The sequence below is a fragment of the Acipenser ruthenus genome, chromosome 44 (genome assembly GCF_902713425.1).
Source record: "Acipenser ruthenus chromosome 44, fAciRut3.2 maternal haplotype, whole genome shotgun sequence".
NCBI classification, from domain to species: Eukaryota; Metazoa; Chordata; class Actinopteri; order Acipenseriformes; family Acipenseridae; genus Acipenser; species Acipenser ruthenus.
In genome coordinates, this window is record NC_081232.1 from 7,848,801 (window position 1) to 7,870,000 (window position 21,200).

The 21,200-nt window shown below is 38.6% G+C and overlaps 1 protein-coding gene and 1 long non-coding RNA gene across 3 annotated transcripts in view; one reads left to right on the forward strand and one right to left on the reverse strand.

The window, feature by feature from the left end:
* Window positions 1-21,200, forward strand: part of LOC117398800 (uncharacterized) — a 121,476-nt gene that overhangs the window by 8,674 nt on the left and 91,602 nt on the right. The gene's annotated exons all lie outside the window — the stretch shown is intronic.
* On the reverse strand, window positions 14,531-17,272 carry LOC131709701 (uncharacterized). The gene is made up of 3 exons (XR_009311579.1): window positions 16,696-17,272; window positions 14,955-15,127; window positions 14,531-14,558 (listed from the first exon to the last, which is right to left on the reverse strand). It is a non-coding gene; the product is annotated as an uncharacterized LOC131709701 (long non-coding RNA).

The window sequence follows — 21,200 nt, forward strand, 5'->3', positions numbered from 1 at the left end:
GAGTGTTAAACTTGGTATTCGGCCCCATTCGTTGCAATTTTATTTTTTTACACTTTGTGGTGGACTGTCATAACCGTTTTATACCGTAATTACAATAATCGCGGTGCAGCGCAAAAGGAACGGTATCTATACTGTAATGTATCTAAACCACGGTAACCCTCAAAACCTGTATACCGACCCATCCCTAGTTGTATACACACAAATTATTCTTATTTATTTCTTAGCAGACACCCTTATCCAGGGCGACTTACAATTGATACAAGATATCACATTTATTTTTACATGCATTTATACAGTTGGGTTTTTACTGGAGCAATCTAGGTAAAGTACCTTGCTCAAGGGTACAGCAGCAGTGTCCCCCCCACCTGGGATTGAACCCACGACCCTCCGGTCAAGTGTCCAGAGCCCTAACCACTACTCCACACTGCTGCCCACAAATAGTTTAGTCCTGGGGATACTTTTTGGACATTTTAGTTTTTGTTTTTGATTATTTTGGACTGGCAATCAAGGACTGAAATGGATCTGTCTTGTATTTGTTGGGTCAATTGAACTGATTTGTGTATCTGTGATTATTGGATGTGGTTTATATTTGAAAGCAATTGTGAATTGAATTCTCATTCTTCTAATTGTTTCTTTGTCTCCTTGTCTTTCCCATTGCTGTGCTATTGTTATCGTTTCCCAATGTTTCTATCCAGTGTTTGTTGATTTACCTCAAAGCATGTTTATTGTAATGATGGTGACTTTCCCAGCGTTTATTGCTTGAATCTGGCACTCGGCTCACTTACATTTTTTATACCTGGCTTATTGCTGCTGGGAATAGAATTCCAATCCGGTAATTACAATCATGTTTATTATCCTCAAGAGTCACAATCTTTCACAACAGAAATTTACATTATTACATACATTACATATGTATGCTTTATCTTTTACAAAAAAAATACTTTTTATTTTTTACATGCATTACATAAATCTTGAATATTTGATATGTATATAAAATGTTTATTTTACTGTATACATTTTGCTAACATTTTATTTATATATATATATATATATATATATATATATATATATATATATATATATATATATATATATATATATATATATATATATGTATGTATTTTTGTTCATACAAAAATAAAATTGAAAAAGATCAAACGTTTGTGCCTGTCTTGCTTTATTGAATATGACTATCTAGCACACAGGAGCCTAAAGGGTTAATAAAAATGTAATAAATGCATTGACTTTTTTTCCAAATGTTATTTTTTACCAATTTCAGGGGTAAAATTACCAATTACAATAATGTCTAAATCTGGTACCTGGAGTGCACATTCATTTTGAATCTGGAGTTGAAGAGGTCAACGATTATCATGTGAGTTGTTATAATAGATATGAAATCTGCAATGCGTGCTACGGAGTGCAGCTCATGTGAAATGTATACAGCTGTTGATCCATCACAATTTTTTAAATTCTTTTATAGTCAGGAATGTTCTCTTATAAATACATTAACGCAGAAAGTTGCTGAACTTGAAAATCAAATCGTAACACTCAGAGAGATCTATACAAGTGAGCAGTTTATAGAAAACAGTGTTCATGAGGTAAACAACACCTGGTTAACTTCAGATATTGCAGCTGAGACCTCTAACTTATTCGTCTCAAATGCTCATGAGGAATCAAACTCCTCCTTATCAAACACTGCATGTCCTGTTGTGGAAGGGTTACATGGAGAGGATGTTAACTGGACTAGACCATGGGTGACAGCTAGGAAAACCCATAGAACACCTACAAATAAACAACCAGAGGGTATTGTATTATCCAACAAATATCAAATCTAAAGTACCGGAAATTAGACCATAGAGAAAGCAATGTGGATGTTTCATTGGTAGGGGACTCTATAATTCACTATGTTGATCGTGATTTCACTCGTAAAGATCCATTGAACAGGTCTGTAACCTGCCTTCCAGGAGCAAACATTCAGGGCATTGATATTAGAATACACAAACTGGTAAATGGATCCAATAAAACACAAACAGGGCCGGTAGTAATTGTGCATGAAGGTGCTCATGACATAAAAGACAGAAAATCAGAAGTGAAGAAACAAAGATTTAAGTCTCTAACTAAGAAACTGAAAGAGCTACATTGCAAACCCATTCTTCCGGGTCTTCTGCCTGTTTTTGGCAGAGGTGATGAACGATATAGTAGAATTTCATCAATAAATAATTGGTTAGCTGTGAGGTGTGTTCAAGAACAGATAGGATACATTAACAACTGAGAACATTAGATAACCTGAGATCCCTGAATATGGGATTGCTGGTAATCCCTAAAATAAAGTATGTTAAATGGGGAGGAAGGGCTTTTTGTTATAGAGGCCGAAAAATTTGGAATGAGCTGCCAGCACATGTGAGGGAAGCTGAGACTCGATCTGTTTTTAAAACCAGACTAAAAACATGCAACGGCATTTTAATAATATGTATTTATCTGTTTAGTTAAATTCAGTTACTGGTGTTTACATTTTATATTTCTTAAACTGTTTTAACGTGAATACCAAACGTGCAATACATTCATGGAACAATTAGCTATAAAGACTTGGCATTACACAGCGCCATCTAGTGACTTAAATACACACCTTTTAATAACTGGATTAACCTTTTAAAAGAAAATGTTAGGAATATTTAAATGTTAGTAAGTGCACAATACCACAATCTATCTTAAAACTAAACAACATGTTACATAAATTATCCTAATCACCTCTGTTCTGAGTAACCCTTACATCGCAGAGTAATTAAATCAGACTTACCTTAAATTAATCTTCTCGATTTCATCTGTGCAAAGTCTCTAATAATGTCAGTAACATGCAGTTTTGTGAGTATATCGCATTCCGTGGACAGGATGGCAAGGCTGTTTAGGTGATCCTGGTTCATGGTGGCTCTCAGTTCATTCTTAATGAGTCCCATGGAAGAGAATGATCGTCCTGCAGAACAGGTAGGCACATTAAGGACAGGTAAATGCGCAGAGCAGGGCTGACAATCCGAAACGTGGAAATCACTTGAGAATTCAGGATAAGTTGAAGGTGGTCAAACGCTGTTGTTCTCTTGTCCTTGCCAGAAACACATTTGGTAAACTGGAGCATACAAAACAATGTTTATTATCTGGCACTGCAATCCTAGTTGTTATTTACCCTGTGCTTTACACATTGGTGTGTATTATCTGGGACTGCAATCCTAGTTGTTATTTACCCTGTGCTTTACACATTGGTGTGTATTATCTGGGACTGCAATCCTAGTTGTTATTTACCCTGTGCTTTACACATTGGTGTGTATTATCTGGGACTGCAATCCTAGTTGTTATTTACCCTGTGCTTTACACATTGGTGTGTATTATCTGGGACTGCAATCCTAGTTGTTATTTACTCTGTGCTTTACACATTGGTGTGTATTATCTGGGACTGCAATCCTAGTTGTTATTTACCCTGTGCAGTACACATTGGTGTGTATTATCTGGGACTGCAATCCTAGTTGTTATTTGCCCTGTGCTTTACACATTGGTGTGTATTATCTGGGACTGCAATCCTAGTTGTTATTTACCCTGTGCTTTACACATTGGTGTGTATTATCTGGGACTGCAATCCTAGTTGTTATTTACCCTGTGCTTTACACATTGGTGTGTATTATCTGGGACTGCAATCCTAGTTGTTATTTACCCTGTGCAGTACACATTGGTGTGTATTATCTGGGACTGCAATCCGAGTTGTTATTTACCCTGTGCAGTACACATTGGTGTGTATTATCTGGGACTGTAATCCTAGTTGTTATTTACCCTGCGCTTTACACATTGGTGTGTATTATCTGGGACTGCAATCCTAGTTGTTATTTACCCTGCGCTTTACACATTGGTGTGTATTATCTGGGACTGCAATCCTAGTTGTTATTTGCCCTGCGCTTTACACATTGGTGTGTATTATCTGGGACTGCAATCCTAGTTGTTATTTACCCTGTGCTTTACACATTGGTGTGTATTATCTGGGACTGCAATCCTAGTTGTTATTTACCCTGTGCTTTACACATTGGTGTGTATTATCTGGGACTGCAATCCTAGTTGTTGTTTGCCCTGTGCTTTACACATTGGTGTGTATTATCTGGGACTGCAATCCTAGTTGTTATTTACCCTGTGCAGTACACATTGGTGTGTATTATCTGGGACTGCAATCCTAGTTGTTATTTACCCTGTGCTTTACACATTGGTGTGTATTATCTGGGACTGCAATCCTAGTTGTTATTTACCCTGTGCAGTACACATTGGTGTGTATTATCTGGGACTGCAATCCTAGTTGTTATTTACCCTGTGCAGTACACATTGGTGTGTATTATCTGGGACTGCAATCCTAGTTGTTATTTACCCTGTGCAGTACACATTGGTGTGTATTATCTGGGACTGCAATCCTAGTTGTTATTTACCCTGTGCAGTACACATTGGTGTGTATTATCTGGGACTGCAATCCTAGTTGTTATTTACCCTGTGCTTTACACATTGGTGTGTATTATCTGGGACTGCAATCCTAGTTGTTATTTACCCTGTGCTTTACACATTGGTGTGTATTATCTGGGACTGCAATCCTAGTTGTTATTTACCCTGTGCTTTACACATTGGTGTGTATTATCTGGGACTGCAATCCTAGTTGTTATTTACCCTGTGCTTTACACATTGGTGTGTATTATCTGGGACTGCAATCCTAGTTGTTATTTACCCTGTGCTTTACACATTGGTGTGTATTATCTGGGACTGCAATCCTAGTTGTTATTTACCCTGTGCTTTACACATTGGTGTGTATTATCTGGGACTGCAATCATAGTTGTTATTTACCCTGTGCTTTACACATTGGTGTGTATTATCTGGGACTGCAATCATAGTTGTTATTTACCCTGTGCAGTACACATTGGTGTGTATTATCTGGGACTGCAATCCTAGTTGTTATTTACCCTGTGCAGTACACATTGGTGTGTATTATCTGGGACTGCAATCCTAGTTGTTATTTACCCTGTGCAGTACACATTGGTGTGTATTATCTGGGACTGCAATCCTAGTTGTTATTTACCCTGTGCAGTACACATTGGTGTGTATTATCTGGGACTGCAATCCTAGTTGTTATTTACCCTGTGCAGTACACATTGGTGTGTATTATCTGGGACTGCAATCCTAGTTGTTATTTACCCTGTGCTTTACACATTGGTGTGTATTATCTGGGACTGCAATCCTAGTTGTTATTTACCCTGTGCTTTACACATTGGTGTGTATTATCTGCATCACTCCTGCACCTGTACCCAATCAACCACTTTGCCACACGATGTGAGAGATATTGGAAGTGTCTGTTTCTTCTCCTGTCTGTTTGTTTGTTAAGTGGATCTTGTGAGATTACAGGCAGCTCATGCAGAACTTCAATCAGTAACACTGCCCTGGTAAAAAAAAAAAAAAATTAGACAAAAAATGTCAAGTTTACCTGATTTGAGGAAAAATCCTTTGGTTTCTGTTGAGAGAAAATAGAAGAGTTTCAATACCAGTCAATAACAGCCCTGGCAATGTCTTCAGTGCTATCAATCTACTGCAGTATGGATTGTGAGTGATGTGGTGCATATTAATCTCAGTAAAGCAGACAAACATTTCAACAACTTTGTTTCTATGTTTAGAGGCTGCAATGGCTAAATAACTAGACTCTCAGACTCTACTGGCCTGGGATCCAATCGGATGTGAATAAACCTACAGCCTATAACATGATGCGGCACTTTTGGAATCCCCAGTGCTGTAAAATGCTCTAAAACAAATCCAGATCTTGTTTATCTTAACGGGGTATATATACACCCGATACGCATGCCAGCGTCAGTGACAAACTGTCCCTGGATGTGAAAAGAGCTCAGTGCCTACTGGCGCTGGTGTATAACACCTGTAACATGTTAAACCAGCGCTCAGTGTATAACACCTGTAACATGTTAATCCAGCGCTCAGTGTGTAACACCTGTAACATGTTAAACCAGCGCTCAGTGTATAACACCTGTAACATGTTAAACCAGCGCTCAGTGTATAACACCTGTAACATGTTAAACCAGCGTTCAGTGTATAACACCTGTAACATGTTAAACCAGCGCTCAGTGTATAACACCTGTAACATGTTAAACCAGCGCTCAGTGTGTAACACCTGTAACATGTTAAACCAGCGCTCAGTGTATAACACCTGTAACATGTTAAACCAGCGCTCAGTGTATAACACCTGTAACATGTTAAACCAGCGCTCAGTGTGTAACACCTGTAACATGTTAAACCAGCGCTCAGTGTGTAACACCTGTAACATGTTAAACCAGCGCTCAGTGTCGCACCGCCGCGGACCAGCAGCCAATTGCAAGCTAGCAAGCCAATATAGAAAGTGTCACATGACAAGTGTTCGTGTGGTGTTTTAGCTTGCTGAAATCATCTTTAGAAACTTTATTTTTATTTTTGATGGCGCACATTGTAAGTGATATTCTGGAAGACGAGACTCCCTTTTCAAAGTGCGTAGAAACAAGCAATCAGCAGCGACAGTGCTTCCCGGCAGCTTTTGTCGAAATTCTCTTTTTATATTTATTTTCTGTTAACATTAGTTTATGGATAATCTTGTTTGCTTTTAAACCAATTAAATTGTTACAAAAAAGACTATTCTATTGTCCATTCATTTTAATTCCGTACATGGTATTTTTGTACTAGTGCTCAAATATACACTCCCTTTTTTCTTTATATATTTACCCGAAACCTCGCTTAATATAAATTTTAGGAAATGACATGTCAGCACTGTGCTTGCATCTAGAGCGCGTGTGCCGATGAAAATAAAAATACAGCTAAAAACAAAACAGTATTCGGTTCAACAGAGACAGTTAGTAACTTAAAAAGAAATAAGCCAAGTGCTCCGTGTCTGTCTGTACAGTTTGAAATTTGAATGTGCCGCCCCTGCTTGCTCTGCGACGCTCATCCAATAGGCAGGGACGGGACGTTGAAAAGAATTGTGGGAAATGTGGGACCAGGCATAGAAGCAAATGTATATTTCAAGGTCTTAAAACGACACTGAACGCTGGTTTAACATGTTACAGGTGTTACACACCAGCGCCAGGAGGCACTGAGCGCTTTTCACCTCCAGCGGCAGTGTGTCACTGACACTGGCATGCGTATCGGGTGCACTCAGCGCCAATACCAACCCAAAATTACAATAGAGTTTCACAACCCCTAATTATATCTCAAAATACAGTCAACTACTTCACCCAAATCCAAAGTTAATGAGACTGTCCTACCTTACGTTGCCAGCAGAGGTCGCAGCAGTGCACTCTTCTGCGCAATCCTGTCAATAACTCCATCACTGTCTAGGGCCCTCAGCATCTCTTTCTCATTAGCATGAACCCTTCCAAGTGGTCTTGGGACATAGTGCTTCTCAGTCTATTCTTGACAAACTTCAGAGCAGAGAAACACCTTTCACATGCTACTTGCGTTACTGACAAAGTCAGGAGGAATTTGTAGCCCAAACCAATTACATAATAGGCATCAGTCAATAAATTGTACCGGGATAGAATCAAATAGCAACACATGGCACAGTTTTTGCATTAAGTGCACGTTTTGTTCTCTAGCTCCAGCTGTTCTTCACATGCTCCACTGTTTCCATCCTCCTCAGGCATCTCACTTGTTGTTCTGACCCTGTATCTATCCCAAGCTGACATCTTCAGTCTGTCCCACTGTGTTAGGGTGATAACAAAAATGTGTCCAGCTCTTTGGACTGAGGGCGTGTGAAGTAATCAAAGCTACCAGCTGACCCCCCTGCATTCACTTCATATGCCTGCATCTTCTTGCTCTCCTTCTCTTTCCTCAGCTGTTGTTCTCTCTGCACTGGACCCTGCAACAGCATCCATTCTCTCCCTCTCTCACGCCTCAAGCTCAGCAGCATCTGACACTGCTGCTGTACCCTTGTGCAAGGTACTTTACCTAGACTGCGCCAGTAAAAACCCAACTGTATAAATGGGTAATTCTATGTAAAAATAATGTAATTGTTTGTATAAAAAAAAAAAAATGGTGATATCTTGTAACAATTGTAAGTTGCCCTGGATAAGGGCGTCTGCTAAGAAATAAATAATAATACGCTGCGAGTGTCCAGTAGGGGGCAATACTATAGCCAAATAGCAAGTCATGCTATAGTTATACAAAAAAAAAAGTGGATAATACCACCATCAGCTCGGCTTGCCATGATTTTGTTTCAGTCTATATCAGGGGTAACCAGCTAAATGGTGGAGAGAGAGAGAGAGACACAACCTGGGACATGTTTGAGCTAATGTTTTAGTAACCCAGCTATCTATCTAGCTACCTAGCCAGCATAGCATAGCTGTACATAGCTGACTAGATCACAAAAAGTGACTAACGTTACACATATTGGTGCAGCTGTTTTATAAAAGCAATAAGGTACGAGAGGCAGTGATATATCGTGTATATAGTCACAGCTAGGGCGTTATTAGGTACGAGGCGCAGTCAAGTCTTTAATCTATTTTAATGCAACCATGAACTCTACTGCTTGTACCTGCTGTGCTCGACCCTGCCACAGTGTTAATCAGCCGCTGAGGGGTCTGATAAACACTGGCATCCTGACATCCCTCGCTCTCCCTACTACCAGCTGGCCTACAGAACATGTCCGTCATTTTTGTGTGCTTCGCGGCATCTGCCTCGAGAGACCGTTGCCGTTTGTCTCTAATCTTTTCTGCCCCACCTTTTCTTTTTCTCTCCATTTTCTACACTGACACTCATCCACTATCAATACAAGAGGTTCAAACAAAAGACGAAATCTGGCTGACCAATCCCGTTCTAAGAAAATCCGGGTAACTCCAATCAGGGAGTGGCCACTCCTCGCCCCCCTTTTAGATATTGCAATATTAGCTCTACCCTAGAGATGACTGGTGTGGTGATGTATGCGCGCGAGAGCGCGAGACTGCCAAGTTAATAACAGTGTAATTCTCAGCATGTAATGGGAAAAAAATAATAATTATAAATCAAACAGAGACCAGCGGCCCACCGGGGATTCTCCTGCACTTCCCGATGGCCAGTCCGCGCCTGTTATTTAGGGTGCTGCAGTATTTACAACACACAGAACAGTAGAAACAGAAACAAGAAACAAAGCACAACCTGCTATAGTTATACACTGTACCACACAGCTATATATAATACAGAATACAGTGCTTTAATATGTAACAGAACCTTCACCCACAGCCAATCATGGACACAATACAATACACTGATGAAACCTTGACTTGAAGTTTTATTTTAAATACCCACTACAAGGCTTCTTTAAAACCCGCGTTCTTTTCTCTCACCAGCACACATTCTTCCCCTATAGACTCTTCTTCTTTTCATAACCTGAATACAAAATATCTAATAATAACGAAACTCCAATACATTCCTGTATTCTTTCAGAAGCAGACAGACAGCAGTTTGTAAATATTTTGTTCCCATCCTTTCCATAGACAATTGTATCTTAATTGTAATGAATTAGGTACAGATTAACTATCAGGATACAGATTAATTATCATTGTATTTTTAAAATTTGTCTTTTCCTTATCTGATTGTTCAACAGAAATTAAAAACACATTTTTACAATACTAATTATAATATTTCCATGTTTGAAGTTAAAATGATATAATAACATCAGGCCGGGAAAAAAATCAGTGCACATTTATGTATATATATTTTTAATAAAGTTGGTAAAATAATACATTGAAAAAAATGTAAAAGAAGATTCGCATCAATATAGCACAAGTCAGAACATTCATCTCAGCCAGCAATAATATCCAGGTGATATTCCAGCTTCAGTGTAAATATCAACTACATGGAAAAGCGAGCATTCATCCATGTGGCTTTTCTATACAAACCAAGACCACTCTTAAACCAGCAAATCTAATATGAATATGCAAGCAGGATATCTGATTGAGTTTACTCTGATTGAGTAAATAAGTAAATATTTGAAATAAAATCGTGGTGTCAATGTGTTGTTAAAATATCTATGTCCTTCAATTACAGCACATAACTGTGTTTATATATATATATATATATATATATATATATATATATATCACAGACATGCTCAAATTTGTTGGCACCCTTACAGCTCCTTAAAATAATGCTTCATTCCTCCTGAAAAGTGATGAAATTAAAAGCTATTTTATCATGTATACTTGCATGCCTTTGGTATGTCATAGAATAAAGCAAAGAAGCTGTGAAAAGAGATGGATTATTCCTTATTCTACAAAGATATTCTAAAATGGCCTGGACACATTTGTTGGTACCCCTTAGAAAAGATAATAAATAATTGGATTATAGTGATATTTCAAACTAACTAGTTTCTTTAATTAGTATCACACATGTCTCCAATCTTGTAATCAGTAATTCAGCCTATTTAAATGGAGAAAAGTAGTCACTGTGCTGTTTGGTATCATTGTGTGCACCACACTGAACATGGACCAGAGAAAGCAAAGGAGAGAGTTGTCTGAGGAGATCAGAAAGAAAATAATAGACAAGCATGGTAAAGGTAAAGGCTACAAGACCATCTCCAAGCAGCTTGATGTTCCTGTGACAACAGTTGCAAATATTATTAAGAAGTTTAAGGTCCATGGAACTGTAGCCAACCTCCCTGGGCGCGACCGCAAGAGGAAAATCGACCCCAGATTGAACAGAAGGATAGTGCGAATGGTAGAAAAAGAACCAAGGATAACTGCCAAAGAGATACAAGCTGAACTCCAAGGTGAAGGTACGTCAGTTTCTGATCGCACCATCCATTGCTTTTTGAGCAAAAGTGGGCTCCATGGAAGAAGACCCAGGAGGACTCCACTTTTGAAAGAAAAACATAAAAAAAGCCAGACTGGAATTTGCTAAAATGCATATTGACAAGCCACAATCCTTCTGGGAGAATGTCCTTTGGACAGATGAGTCAAAACTGGAGCTTTTTGGCAAGTCACATCAGCTCTATGTTCACAGACGAAAAAATGAATCTTTCAAAGAAAAGAACACCATACCTACAGTGAAACATGGGAGGAGGCTCGGTTATGTTTTGGGGCTGTTTTGCTGCACCTGGCACAGGGTGCCTTGAATCTGTGCAGGGCAGAATGAAATCAAGACTATCAAGGCATTCTGGAGCGAAACATACTGCCCAGTGTCAGAAAGCTCTGTCTCAGTCGCAGGTCATGGGTCCTCCAACAGGATAATGACCCAAAAAACACAGCTAAAAGCACCCAACAATGGATAAGAACAAAACATTGGACTATTCTGAAGTGGCCTTCTATGAGTCCTGATCTGAATCCTATCGAACATGTATGGAAAGAGCTGAAACTTGCAGTCTGGAGAAGGCACCCATCAAACCTGAGACAGCTGGAGCAGTTTGCTCAGGAAGAGTGGGCCAAACTACCTGTTAACAGGTGCAGAAGTCTCATTGAGAGCTAAAGAAAACGTTTGATTGCAGTGATTGCCTCTAAAGGTTGTGCAACAAAATATTAGGTCAGCAGTCCCATCATTTTTGTCCATGCCATTTTCATTTGTTTTATTATTTACAATATTATGTTGAATAAAAAATCAAAAGCAAAGTCTGATTTCTATTAAATATGGAATAAACAATGGTGGATGCCAATTACTTTTGTCAGTTTCAAGTTATTTCAGAGAAAATTGTGCATTCTTCGTTTTTTGTGGAGGGGTACCAACAAATTTGAGCACGTATGGAGCATTGTCCTGCTGGAAAAAACCAATCCTCAGAGTTGGGGAACATTGTCAGAGCAGAAGGAAGCAAGTTTTCTTCCAGGACAACCTTGTACTTGGCTTGATTCATGCCAAAGCTGCCCGATTCCAGCCTTGCTGAAGCACCCCCAAATCATCACTGATCCTCCACCACATTTCACAGTGGGTGCGAGACACTGTGGCTTGTAGGCCTCTCCAGGTCTCCGTCTAACCATTAGACGACCAGGTGTTGGGCAAAGCTGAAAATTGGACTCATCTGGGGATGCTTCAGCAAGGCTGGAATCGGGCAGATTTGTCTTTGTGAAGGACGCATGAATCAAGCCAAGTACAAGGTTGTCCTGGAAGAAAACTTGCTTCCTTCTGCTCAGACAATGTTCCCCAACTCTGAGGATTGGTTTTTCCAGCAGGACAATGCTCCATGCCACACAGCCAGGTCAATCAAGGTGTGGATGGAGGACCACCAGATCAAGACCCTGTCATGGCCAGCCCAATCTCCAGACCTGAACCACATTGAAAACCTCTGGAATGTGATCAAGAGGAAGATGGATGGTCACAAGCCATCAAACAAAGCCGAGCTGCTTGTATTTTTGCTTGCAAACTCACCCAACATCAATGTGAAAGACTGGTGGAGAGCATGCCAAGACGCATGAAAGCTGTGCTTGAAAATCAGGGTTATTCCACCAAATATTGATTTCTGAACTCTTCCTAAGTTAAAACATTAGTATTGTGTTGTTTAAAAATGAATATGAACTTATTTCCTTTGCATTATTCGAGGTCTGACAACACTGCATCTTTTTTGTTATTTTGACCAGTTGTCATTTTCTGCAAATAAATGCTCTAAATGACAATATTTTTATTTGGAATTTGGGAGAAATGTTGTCAGTAGTTTATAGAATAAAACAAAAATGTTCATTTTACCCAAACACATACATATAAATAGTAAAACCAGAGAAGCTGATAATTTTGCAGTGGTCTCTTAAATTTTTCCAGAGCTGTATATATAAAAAATTATATAGTGTAGCAGGCTTTTTGTCAGGACTAGATATTCTTCACTTTTGTATTGATTATCAAGGGTCCTTTATCGTGTGACCCTGGGCTGAAAATGGGGTAGACCTGCCCAGGGAATGAGCCTTCTAAAGTATGGATGTGAAATCTGGTCTCTGCATTGTAAAACAACAGCCTCCCTCCCCCGTGATCCAGATACACCCCCCACACCTTGCAGATCCTCTCCAGATTTAAGGTCTGATCCACTGACTGGCTCACAGCTTTACAGGTCTTCCCTTTAACCAGCCTCACAAGCCAGTAGCCCTCCCCTGGTTTCTCAGGTATGCTCTTCTCATGAGGGTGTGTGGAGACCCCCAGAACCCAGTAGCCCTTCGCCCCCACCTCCACCTCCCAGTAGTGCCTCCCTGAGGTGAACCCCTCCCTGCCCAGAACACTGGGCCACTCTGCTGATCCCTCCCCTGTGCATCTCACTCGTGAGCCATCTTCAGAGACTGTGAGTCGGGGACTGGCTGTGTTGAGGTCTAGAGTCACATTGACTGGGGTAAAGGAATGAGAAGAGTGTGTTATTGAGAATCACAGGAAAAGCAGAGAACTTGATTATTGCTGCTTTCTCTCTCTCATGATTATGAACAACAACACTTTCATTCTTTGACCATAACTGTATTTAGACAGATTTTAATGCTATTGTAACTGGAAACAAACATTTAATATTATTTTGTTCTTCTATATATTACATTAGAAATTGCAAGCGATGCTACATTTAATATTTTTTTAAACACATTTAAAACTAATTGTGTTCAATGAGAATTTTGAGAATATGATTTATTCAATGCAAACTTACCACAAGCTTCAGTTATTTGTTTCCATTCTGAAATAAACGAATAGAAGAATGAATCAAGTGTAAGATAATGAATCTGTGGATTCTGATTACTGTAAGTGTATTAATGCAGATTAAAATGTTATACCTCTGCCAAGGGCATAGCCACACGTATCTGTTTGAGAGAAGAGGATATATTTAAGGGTGGGAGGAAATTGGCACTATAAAATTATAATTAGTGTCCAAACACACTCTTAATGGGTCTATTCTAATCTGCACACATCTTGGTACAGAGGGTTTGATCCCCCCATTAAATAATTCACATCTAAACTAATCAATTAAACCTGACATCGATAGCAGCTGCTTTTTTCAATACACCCAATGAACCAGTTTTGAAAGATGATTTATTCATAATGAAAAAATAATAAAAGAGAGAGAGGCCAGGAGTTTATTAATATTGAAGTGAACCAATGACACGTGTTGAATTCACTTATATGAGATAGAAAGATATAGATCCTGAATAGAAAAAACACAACACATATTCTTACTGGTATTCCTTCGAAGTTCTTCAACATCTAGGAACAAAAAACACAGAAACCATTTCATTAAGTGCAGAAGCATTCCCCCATTTCTGTTTTCAATGTAATGAAACCACAACAGAGTTCTGAACTATTTAATATTCTCCCTACAATTGGTTTTCAGTGTTACTTTAATAAAATAATAACGTATTTCTGATCAATTGCATTTGAAATTGTACAGACTGCTTTCATATGGATTATAATGATCTTACCTGCTTCAAGCGCCTCTTTCTCCTGTTTTAAAGTCCCTAAAAGGTAGAAAATGAAAAGTTGAGTTTGTATTTCCGCTCTTTAACTCATGTGATGCAATACAATGGTTTAATTTAATAAAAATAATATTGAGATGAATGTATTAATCTTGCCATAATTCTTCTGAAGATCCTCCATTTCTAAAAGACACCAACAAAGAAAGCTTGGTTAGTTTTGCTAGTTTAGAACAGTTGAGATTTATCATGAAGAGTGATATTACTAGATTTCATTGCATTAGTTACATTATTAATATACTTATCAGACCAAATATGGGAGGTGCCCAATGCATTATTTTGTCGTAATTTTATTAGTGATAAGAACATAAGAAACATAAGAAAGTTTACAAACGAGAGGAGGCCCCATTCAGCCCATCTTGCTCGTTTGGTTGTTAGTAGCTTATTGATCCCAGAATCTCATCAAGCAGCTTCTTTTAAGATTTTGAATGTTTGAATCAGATCGCTGCGTAGTCTTCTTTGTTCAAGAAGACTCCATAATTTTTGTTAAACGTTCTTTCTGCAAATTATTTATGCACATACCTTTCCCCAGTCTCTCATTCTTGCCTTTCAAACTGTCTAAAACAGAAAAGAGTGAAAAGTTTAGTTTATATTTGAGCTCATGAACTCATGTGATTCAATACAATAGTTTAAGAAAAAGAATATTGAGATGAAAGTATTAATCTTGCCATAATTCTTCTGAAGATCCTCCTTTTCTAAAAGACACAAAGACAGCTTGGTTAGTTTTACTAGTTTAGAACAGTTGAGATTCATCATTAAGGGTGATGTGACTATATTGCATTGCATTGGTTACATTACACTATGTAAACACAATTTTTGTTCCTGGGTAGTAAGTGTTATTTCCTAATTGCTTATGCCTCAAAAGTATAGAAAATGGCTATTATTCCCCACAAACTTTGCTTTTGTGACCAGGACAGTGATATTTTGAAATTTACCTATTTCCAATGAGAAAACGGGCGAATTTGTGTCTTTTCGTTCACATAAAGTCAGAAAAAAACAACATATGAATCCAAATTAACATGTATTTATACTAAAGTAATACAAAAATGACTACAAAAGATTTAGAAGTGAGTAGTTTTTCGAGATTTACGATTATACTGTAAATCACTTTCACGAATCAGCCCCCAAATGAAGTCTCCCATCATGTTCTCGTTATACAGTCCTTGGTAGCGGCGTTCAAAGTCCAGTATATCCTGGTGGAAGCGCCCACCTTGCTCCTCCGAGTACGCTCCCATGTTCTCCTTGAATTTATCAAGATGAGCATCAAGGATATGGACTTTGAGGGACATCCTACAGCCCATTGTGCCGTAGTTCTTCACCAGAGTCTCAACCAGCTCCACATAGTTTTCGGCCTTGTGATTGCCCAGGAAGCCCCGAACCACTGCGACAAAGCTGTTCCAAGCCGCTTTCTCCTTACTAGTGAGCTGCTTGGGGAATTCATTGCACTCCAGGATCTTCTTTATCTGTGGTCCGACGAAGACACTGGCTTTGACCTTTGCCTCAGACAGCTTAGGGAAGAAGTCTTGAAGGTACTTGAAGGCTGCCGACTCCTTATCTAGAGCTCTGACAAATTGTTTCATAAGGCCCAATTTGATGTGCAGTGGTGGCATCAGCACCTTCCGGGGGTCCACCAGTGGCTCCCACTTGACGTTGTTCCTCCCCACAGAGAACTCGGTCTGCTGTGGCCAGTCCCGCCTGTGGTAGTGCGCCTTGGTGTCCCTGCTGTCCCAAAGGCAAAGATAGCAGGGAAACTTGATAAAACCGCCTTGGAGACCCATCAGGAATGCCACCATTTTGAAGTCTCCTATGACCTTGATGCCATCTCAGAAAAATGCAGATATGTATCCACTTAGGCAGCTGGAACTAAACTGAACTGGTGGGCTTAAGGCCCCTGTATTTATACTACTATTTATATTACTGGAAAGTTCTAGAAAGTTCTAGAAGTTACTCCAAGTTTACTCAGCACTGAATCTATCTGGAATGTTCAGGAAAATAGGTAAATTTCAAAATATCACTGTCCTGGTCACAAAAGCAAAGTTTGTGGGAAATAATAGCCATTTTCTATACTTTTGAGGCATAAGCAATTAGGAAATAACACTTACTACCCAGGAACCAAAAAAAAAAAAAATTGTTACACAGTGTTATTAATATACTTAGAAAACCAAATATGGGTGTTGCCCAATGCATTTGTCGTAATTTCATTAGCGATACAGCATTCCATCATTTTTGTTACACTTTCTTTTTGCAAATTAGTTACACTTACCTCTTATCAGTCTCTTGATCTCTCTTTTTAAACGAGCTAAAACAGAAAACAAGGACAGGTTTGTGTTCCGGTGTTCACTCAATTTTTGATTCTCGTCAGTTTTTGCTTCTTTTTGTACTGCGCATGCTCGCCACTGTCTTTCCACTTACTTGCTTGAATATCAAAGCTTTTCAGATCGTCGGGCGGGCTTTTGTGGCGGAGTTTCAGTTTTCCGACTGTTTGTCAAGTTCCGAGCAAACATAAGAAATGACCAGGAAGGATGAGAACAGTCGCAAAACCACGATTCTGACAGTATGAGGAATGTTACGGAAATGAAGCGGCTACCGAAATAACATGAAAATAAATAAACGAACACATAAATAAATGAACAAATATATAAATAAATAAATACAAACTATAATTTAATACAGTATATATTTTTTTCTCTGTCCTGGTGTACTTTGCTTTATTATTGTGTTCTGTGAAATGTATCTTCTCTTGTTTCTCAGAGTCTCCTTAAACACGCTCCGCCTTTACACCTTTCGATCCCACCTGTCAGGTGACTGAAATCGTGAAATGACGTAAAAGCTGTCATTAACATAGATGTTTCTCATTTAAATACTGATTAGTTGTTCCACCACCTTTATGTAAATAACACCCATTCCGTCTGTCGGAAAACAGCAGAAGAGTTTTTCATTTTATGATGGAAACAGCGTTCGGGTTAAGAGTCGGGTTCAAACAGACGGAACCAGCGAGTTTCGGACTGTCGGGAGACACGTTAGATATTCAGGGCCACTCTGACAAAACAGCCGCGAGTTTCATGAGATACGGAGAAACAAGAGAAGATACATTTAATAGAACACAATGATAAAATAAAGTACAGGGACAGAGACAGAGAGAAAACAAAATAAAGTTAGAGAACTCCTATTTTAATGTAGCCAAACGTACACTGTATTAAATTATAGTTTTGGTTATGGATGATATTTTATGCCAAAATGAAAAATAAATAAATTAATGCATAAATAAATAAACAAATAAATACATGTCGAAATAAATAAATATACAGACATGTATGTATTTATTTATAGATCTGTTTATGTATTAATTTATGTATTCGTGTATTTACTTTTCATGTTAATTCGGTACATTATCCCTTTCCTCCTCTAAACTCTCTAGCAGCGCATTGAGATACTCATGGTGAGGACACAGTCATGACAGAATATAAATCATAAGAATATAGAAAGAATACAATACCTGTATAACAAGCAGAACAGAGGATTACTACCAGTAAAATAGCAACAACGCAGAAACCCACTTTAGAAGAGGCTTCTGTTACACAAAAAAAGAGGAGAAATCCATAAATGAACAAACCTGTGAAAGCGCGCTGTGTGTGCTGGGTGAGAGAGGCTCTGGATGAAGGGCTGCGAGTTAATACAGAATCACATTGTGCCTCTATGATGCAAGTCTATGGAAGCTGCTTATTGAAGCGGAGAAAAAAGACACTTCCGTTCAAATGGACCGGAGAAGCTAATTTTCAGGTTCCTCTGTGTGTGTGTGTGTGTGTGCGTGTGTGTGTGTGTGTGTGTGTGTGTGTGTGTGCGTGTGTGTGTGTGTGTGTGTGTGTGTGTGTGTGCGTGTGTGTGTGCGTGTGTGTGTGTGCGTGTGTGTGTGCGTGAGTGCGTGCAGTTCTGTGTGGTCTGGAGCGAGCATTTTGTGGCCAAATCATATCAAGTCTTGACCACTGTTTCCTTTTTGTTTCCGCGATTTCTTTTGTGTTCTATGATTCTTCGGGTGACGATCGCATGATCAGCTCGTGGTTGTCTAATCTGCACTGTCACGCCACACACAGCTACAGGCTAACTAAAGAGACACGAGTCTTTTTTTCTCTCTGGTAATTCGTGTTCTGGTGTTTTTAATGTATTTACATTTTGTTTAAAGTAGTTAACTCTTTAATATTATCCAAACAAACTGCAGAGCATTTTAATTAGAACTGCTAGGGTTTCTGATAAAGGGAGATTGAAATGGAAACTTTCTGTCTGCAGATTATTTATACACTTACCTATTAACAGTCTCTCATTCTCGCTTTTTAAAATTTCTACAACAGAATAACGTGAAAAGTTTAGTTTGTGTTCTGGCTTATAATTTAAGTAATTTAATAAAAAGAATATTGAGATGAATGTATTAATCTTGCCATAATTCTTCTGAAGATCCTCCTTTTCTAAAAGACACAAACAAAGACAGCTTGGTTAGTTTTACTAGTTTAGAACAGTTATTTGTTTATTTAGCAGACGCCTTTATCCAAGGCGACTGACAGAGAGTAGGGTGTGTGAACTATGCATCAGCTGCAGAGTCACTTACAACTACGTCTCACCCGAAAGACGGAGCACAAGGAGGTGAAGTGACTTGCTCAGGGTCACACAATGAGTCAGTGGCTGAGGTGGGATTTGAACCGGGGACCTCCTGGTTACAAGCCCTTTTCTTTAACCACTGGACCACACAGCCTCCTAACAGTTGAGATTCATCATTAAGGGTGATATGACTAGATTTCATTGCATTAGTTACATTATTAATATACTTAGAAGACCAAATATAGGCGTTGCCCAATGCATTCTTTTTTTGTAATTTAATTAGCGAGACAGCATTCCGTCATTTTAGTTAAACTTTTTTTCTTCAAATGATTGATTTATACACTTACCTTTTCCCAGTGTCTCTTTCTCTCTTTTTAAACTGCCTAAAACAGAAAACAATGAAAAGTTTAGTCTGTATTTTAGCTCATGAACTCATGTAATTCAATACAATATTTAAGAAAAAGAATATTGAGATAAATGTATTAATCTTGCCATAATTCTTCTGAAGATCCTCCTTTTCTAAAAGACACAAACAAAGACAGCTTGGTTAGTTTTGCTAGTTTGGAACAGTTGAGATTCATCATTAAGAGTGATATGACTAGATTTCACTGCATTAGTTACATTATTAATATACTTATAAGACCAAAAATGGTCCCAATGTTCAAACACGTTGTCCAATGGATGATTTTGCCTTCATTTAATTTGCGGTATAGCATTCCCTCATTTCAGTTTTAAATGTAGTTCAATCACAACAGAGACGTGTGTTTGTAACTCTTTAATATTCTCCAAACAAACTGCAGAGCATTTAGAATTAGAACTGCTAGGGTTTCTGATAAATGGAAACTTTCTGTCTGCAGATTATTTATACACTTACCTTTTCCCAGTCTCTTGGTCTCTTTTTTTAAACGAGCCAAAACAGAAAACAAGGACAGGTTTGTGTTCCGGTGTTCACTCATTTTTTGCTTCTCGTCAGTTTTTGCTTCTTTTTGTACTGCGCATGCTCGCCACTGTCTTTCCACTTACTTGCCTGAATATCAAAGCTTTTCAGATCGTCGGGCGGGCTTTTGTGGCGGAGTTTCAGTTTTCCGACTGTTTTTCAAGTTCCGAGCAAACATAAGAAATAGCCAGGAAGGATGAGAACAGTCTCAAAACCACGATTCTGACAGTATGAGGAATGTTACGGAAATGAAACGGCTACCAAAATAACATGAAAAATAAATAAACGAACACATAAATAAATGAACAAATTTATAAATAAATAAATACATACAAACTATAATTTAATACAGTATATATTTTATCTCTGTCCTGATGTACTTTGCTTTATTATTGTGTTCTGTGAAATGTATCTCCTCTTGTTTCTCAGAGTCTCCTTAAACACGCTCCGCCTTTACACCTTTCGATCCCACCTGTCAGGTGACTGAAATCCTGAAATGACGTAAAAGCTGTCATTAACATAGAGGTTCCTCATTTAAATACTGATTAGTTGTTCCGCCGCCTTTATGTAAATAACACCAATTCCACCTGTCGGAAAACAGCAGAAAAGTTTTTCATTTTATGATGGAAACAGCGTTCGGGTTAAGAGTCGGGTTCATACAGACGGAGCCAGCGAGTTTCGGACTGTCGGGAGACACGTTAGATATTCAGGGAAACTCTGACAAAACAGCCGCGAGTTTCATGAGATACAGAGAAACAAGAGAAGATACATTTAATAGAACACAATGATAAAATAAAGTACCTCAGGACAGAAAGAAAACAAAATAAAGTTAGATACAATACAAACTATAATTTAATACAGTATATATTTGTTTATGTATTAATTGATGTATTTGTGTATTTATTTTTCATGTTAATTCGGTACATTATCCCTTTCCTCCTCTAAACTCTCTAGCAGCGCATTGAGCTACTCATGTGGAGGACACAGTCATGACAGAATATAAATCATAAGAATATAGAAAGAATACATTACCTATACGAAACAAGACGATGCCTGCCACTAAAATCACCAAAGCAGCTACCGCAACGCAGAAACCCGCTTTAAAAGAGGCTTCTGTAACACAAGAAAGAGGAGAAATCCATAATGAACAAACCTGTGACAGCGCGCTGTGTGTGCTGGGTGAGAGAGGCTCTGGATGAAGGGATGCGAGTTAATACAGAATCACATTGCGCCTCTATGAT